Raw genomic sequence first — 6,567 nt, forward strand, 5'->3', positions numbered from 1 at the left:
CACAGACCAGGGCCCATAGTCCAGGGCCCACAGACCAGGGCCCACAGACCAGGGCCCATAGACCAGGGCCCACAGACCAGGGCCCATAGACCAGGGCCCATAGACCAGGGCCCATAGTCCAGGGCCCACAGACCAGGGCCCATAGTCCAGGGCCCACAGACCAGGGCCCACAGACCAGGGCCCATAGACCAGGGCCCACAGACCAGGGCCCATAGACCAGGGCCCACAGACCAGGGCCCATAGACCAGGGCCCACAGACCAGGGCCCATAGACCAGGGCCCATAGACCAGGGCCCATATTCCAGGGCCAATATTCCAGGGCCCACAGTCCAGGGCCCATAGACCAGGGCCCATATTCCAGGGCCCACAGCCAAGGCCAGTATTCCAGGGCCCATATTCCAGGGCCCACAGACCAGGGCCCACAGCCAAGGCCCATATTCCAGGGCCCACAGACCAGGGCCCACAGACCAGGGCCCATATTCAAGGGCCCACAGACCAGGGCCCATATTCCAGGGCCCACAGACCAGGGCTCATATTCCAGGGCCCAAAGACCAGGGCCCACAGCCAAGGCCCATATTCCAGGGCCCACAGACCAGGGCCCACAGACCAGGGCCCATATTCCAGGGCCCACAGACCAGGGCCCATATTCCAGGGCCCACAGACCAGGGCCCATAGTCCAGGGCCCACAGACCAGGGCCCACAGACCAGGGCCCATAGACCAGGGCCCACAGTCCAGGGCCCACAGTCCAGGGCCCACAGACCAGGGCCCACAGACCAGGGCCCACAGACCAGGGCCCACAGACCAGGGCCCATAGACCAGGGCCCACAGACCAGGGCCCACAGACCAGGGCCCACAGACCAGGGCCCACAGACCAGGGCCCATAGTCCAGGGCCCACAGACCAGGGCCCATAGTCCAGGGCCCACAGACCAGGGCCCACAGACCAGGGCCCATAGTCCAGGGCCCACAGACCAGGGCCCACAGACCAGGGCCCATAGTCCAGGGCCCACAGACCAGGGCCCACAGACCAGGGCCCATATTCCAGGGCCCACAGACCAGGGCTCATATTCCAGGGCCCAAAGACCAGGGCCCACAGCCAAGGCCCATATTCCAGGGCCCACAGACCAAGGCCCACAGACCAGGGCCCACAGACCAGGGCCCATAGACCAGGGCCCACAGACCAGGGCCCATAGTCCAGGGCCCATAGACCAGGGCCCATAGTCCAGGGCCCACAGACCAGGGCCCACAGACCAGGGCCCATAGTCCAGGGCCCACAGACCAGGGCCCACAGACCAGGGCCCATAGTCCAGGGCCCACAGACCAGGGCCCATAGACCAGGGCCCATAGACCAGGGCCCATAGTCCAGGGCCAACAGACCAGGGCCCATAGACCAGGGCCCACAGACCAGGGCCCACAGACCAGGGCCCACAGACCAGGGCCCACAGACCAGGGCCCATAGACCAGGGCCCATATTCCAGGGCCCACATTCCAGGGCCCACAGACCAGGGCCCATAGACCAGGGCCCATAGTCCAGGGCCCACAGACCAGGGCCCATATTCCAGGGCCCACAGACCAGGGCCCATAGACCAGGGCCCATAGTCCAGGGCCCACAGACCAGGGCCCATAGACCAGGGCCCACAGACCAGGGCCCACAGACCAGGGCCCACAGACCAGGGCCCACAGTCCAGGGCCCACAGACCAGGGCCCACAGACCAGGGCCCATAGACCAGGGCCCACAGACCAGGGCCCATAGACCAGGGCCCACAGACCAGGGCCCATAGACCAGGGCCCATAGTCCAGGGCCCATAGACCAGGGCCCACAGACCAGGGCCCACAGACCAGGGCCCATATTCCAGGGCCCACAGACCAGGGCCCACAGACCAGGGCCCATAGTCCAGGGCCCACAGACCAGGGCCCACAGACCAGGGCCCATAGACCAGGGCCCATAGTCCAGGGCCCACAGACCAGGGCCCACAGTCCAGGGCCCACAGACCAGGGCCCACAGACCAGGGCCCACAGACCAGGGCCCATAGACCAGGGCCCACAGACCAGGGCCCACAGACCAGGGCCCACAGACCAGGGCCCACAGACCAGGGCCCATAGACCAGGGCCCATATTCCAGGGCCAATATTCCAGGGCCCACAGTCCAGGGCCCATAGACCAGGGCCCATATTCCAGGGCCCACAGCCAAGGCCAGTATTCCAGGGCCCATATTCCAGGGCCCACAGACCAGGGCCCACAGCCAAGGCCCATATTCCAGGGCCCACAGACCAGGGCCCACAGACCAGGGCCCATATTCAAGGGCCCACAGACCAGGGCCCATATTCCAGGGCCCACAGACCAGGGCTCATATTCCAGGGCCCAAAGACCAGGGCCCACAGCCAAGGCCCATATTCCAGGGCCCACAGACCAGGGCCCATAGACCAGGGCCCATAGTCCAGGGCCCATAGTCCAGGGCCCACAGACCAGGGCCCACAGACCAGGGCCCACAGACCAGGGCCCATAGACCAGGGCCCACAGACCAGGGCCCACAGACCAGGGCCCATAGACCAGGGCCCATAGTCCAGGGCCCACAGACCAGGGCCCATAGTCCAGGGCCCACAGACCAGGGCCCACAGACCAGGGCCCATAGTCCAGGGCCCACAGACCAGGGCCCACAGACCAGGGCCCACAGTCCAGGGCCCACAGACCAGGGCCCACAGACCAGGGCCCACAGTCCAGGGCCCACAGACCAGGGCCCACAGACCAGGGCCCATAGTCCAGGGCCCACAGACCAGGGCCCACAGTCCAGGGCCCACAGACCAGGGCCCACAGACCAGGGCCCACAGACCAGGGCCCATAGACCAGGGCCCACAGACCAGGGCTCATATTCCAGGGCCCAAAGACCAGGGCCCACAGCCAAGGCCCATATTCCAGGGCCCACAGACCAAGGCCCACAGACCAGGGCCCACAGACCAGGGCCCATAGACCAGGGCCCACAGACCAGGGCCCATAGTCCAGGGCCCATAGACCAGGGCCCATAGTCCAGGGCCCACAGACCAGGGCCCACAGACCAGGGCCCATAGTCCAGGGCCCACAGACCAGGGCCCACAGACCAGGGCCCATAGTCCAGGGCCCACAGACCAGGGCCCATAGACCAGGGCCCATAGACCAGGGCCCATAGTCCAGGGCCCACAGACCAGGGCCCATAGACCAGGGCCCACAGACCAGGGCCCACAGACCAGGGCCCACAGACCAGGGCCCACAGACCAGGGCCCATAGACCAGGGCCCATATTCCAGGGCCCACATTCCAGGGCCCACAGACCAGGGCCCATAGACCAGGGCCCATAGTCCAGGGCCCACAGACCAGGGCCCATATTCCAGGGCCCACAGACCAGGGCCCATAGACCAGGGCCCATAGTCCAGGGCCCACAGACCAGGGCCCATAGACCAGGGCCCACAGACCAGGGCCCACAGACCAGGGCCCACAGACCAGGGCCCACAGACCAGGGCCCACAGACCAGGGCCCACAGACCAGGGCCCACAGACCAGGGCCCACAGACCAGGGCCCACAGACCAGGGCCCATAGACCAGGGCCCACAGACCAGGGCCCATAGACCAGGGCCCATAGTCCAGGGCCCACAGACCAGGGCCCACAGACCAGGGCCCACAGACCAGGGCCCATAGTCCAGGGCCCACAGACCAGGGCCCATAGACCAGGGCCCATAGTCCAGGGCCCACAGACCAGGGCCCATAGACCAGGGCCCACAGACCAGGGCCCATAGTCCAGGGCCCACAGACCAGGGCCCACAGTCCAGGGCCCACAGACCAGGGCCCACAGACCAGGGCCCACAGACCAGGGCCCACAGACCAGGGCCCACAGACCAGGGCCCACAGACCAGGGCCCACAGACCAGGGCCCACAGACCAGGGCCCACAGACCAGGGCCCATAGACCAGGGCCCACAGACCAGGGCCCACAGACCAGGGCCCACAGACCAGGGCCCACAGACCAGGGCCCACAGACCAGGGCCCACAGACCAGGGCCCATAGTCCAGGGCCCACAGACCAGGGCCCACAGACCAGGGCCCATAGACCAGGGCCCACAGACCAGGGCCCACAGACCAGGGCCCATAGTCCAGGGCCCACAGACCAGGGCCCACAGACCAGGGCCCACAGACCAGGGCCCATAGACCAGGGCCCACAGTCCAGGGCCCACAGACCAGGGCCCACAGACCAGGGCCCACAGACCAGGGCCCACAGACCAGGGCCCATAGACCAGGGCCCACAGACCAGGGCCCACAGACCAGGGCCCACAGACCAGGGCCCACAGACCAGGGCCCATAGTCCAGGGCCCACAGACCAGGGCCCATAGACCAGGGCCCACAGACCAGGGCCCACAGACCAGGGCCCACAGTCCAGGGACCACAGACCAGGGCCCATAGACCAGGGCCCACAGACCAGGGCCCAGAAGTAGGAAAGGGACGCCATTTGTTGTTGTTCCGCCAACTTCTGTAGCTCAGTTGGTAGTTTAATATAGATCCCTTCACGTATTAAGGAGGTCCTTCTGTAGCTCAGTTGGTAGAGCATGGTGCTTGTAACGCCAGGGTAGTGGGTTCGATCCCCGGGACCACCCATACGTAGAATGTATGCACACATGACTGTAAGTCGCTTTGGATAAAAGCGTCTGCTAAATGGCATATATTATTATTATATTTTGAGAGGATTGGAATGAAAGGAATCCTTTTCACAGATGTGCAACCCTTCTCGTACTCCAGTTCTTCTCTCTGTAGGTGCAGTATTACGCTCCGCCTCCCGACCCGGGTCTTACATGGCGGATGGCTATTGGTCACGCCACACGTTGGTCAAAATCTCCGCCACATAATTGGAAGGTGGATGCTATAAAGGAGCCTCGTGATTAGAGGGTGTCCACGCAGGGAGTGGGTGGACGGACTACCGTGTCCCAAATGGGACATTTTATTTTTTTAATAGTGCAGTACTCATTTGTACAGGGCCCATAGGGATATGGTCAAATGTTGTGCACTGTAAAAGACATCAGGTGCTGTTCCAGACACTGTCATTGGGGCTGCCTGCCTTTTTTGAAAAAGCAGAGTAGCAGGCCTACTATAGAGACAGCCGCACATATCTAAAGCTATTTCTCTGAAGCTCACGCTTCACAACGTCTCGTAAATTACTTGGCGTATGATTGTCGAGCCATATGTGGGGTCGGGGGGGGTCGGGGGGGGGGGGGGGGTCCCACTCTGCTATACATGGATACGGTTGCAGCTGGAGACAAGCTATAGGAGGATGAAGACGAGGGAAACATACTATTATAAACATCATGTATTGAAAACCTCTATAGGTAGAAAATTGTTAAATGTACATATCTGAACATCTTCCTGCTATTGTCTCACAGTATCTTATTTAGTGTAAAAAAAGGAAACTGATCGTACACTGATTTGTTCAATGATGCAGTTTACTATCCTTGCCTGTACAGTCAACACTGGACTGCTGAATAATCACTGAGAATCCACATGGTTTGAATTTAAACACAAACACATAAAGTTATTCAAGAACATTTTAGACTAAATAGTGGCTAAATTGGTTAAATAGTGGTTAAATTGGTTAGAATAGTGGTTAAATAGGTTAGAATAGTGGCTAAATTGATTTAATAGTGATTAAATAGGTTAGAATAGGTTAGAATAGTGGCTAAATTGATTAAATAGTGATTAAATAGGTTAGAATAGGTTAGAATAGTGGCTAAATTGATTTAATAGTGATTAAATAGGTTAGAATAGGTTAGAATAGTGGCTAAATTGATTTAATAGTGATTTAATAGTGGTTAAATAGGTTAGAATAGTGGCTAAATTGATTTAATAGTGATTTAATAGTGGTTAAATAGGTTAGAATAGTGGCTAAATTGATTTAATAGTGATTTAATAGTGGTTAAATAGGTTAGAATAGGAATTGTGTTGTAAGAGTAGAGCACTAAATTATTTGTCTTGAACAAAAATAACATGAAAATGCTCTTATTTGAAAAGTCAAACGCAGCCTCTCTCAGGCAGCAACACTGCAGCATTATTACACACACACACACACACACACACACACACACACACACACACACACACACACACACACACACACACACACACACACACACACACACACACACACACACACACACACACACACACACACACACACACACGAGAGGACTCATCGAGCCACAGAGGAATTGTACCGTAACACTTAGTTTTGCCATGAAAATAAGCAGGTAAAGACTGTTACCACCAGAACATAACGTGATGATCTTTTAAGATTCAAGGTTTTTACCTCCGGATTCTCTCTTTTAACATCATGGGACAGGAACAGTTATCTTGCTAAAAGCGTGACTTCCCAGGGACAGGCTGAGCTTGTGATAATATATTACTGTAATAAATAACAAGTATAGGCTTGTAATAATGTCTGGCTAGGACAGGGGAGAAGGGATGGGAATTATGGGATGTATTCTCCCTTACTGAGCAGACAGGTTGTATATCATGCATGAACACACACACACACACTCAGAGGGAGAAGGAAGAGACAGAG

Source organism: Oncorhynchus keta, chromosome 14, assembly GCF_023373465.1.
Source record: "Oncorhynchus keta strain PuntledgeMale-10-30-2019 chromosome 14, Oket_V2, whole genome shotgun sequence".
NCBI lineage: Eukaryota > Metazoa > Chordata > Actinopteri > Salmoniformes > Salmonidae > Oncorhynchus > Oncorhynchus keta.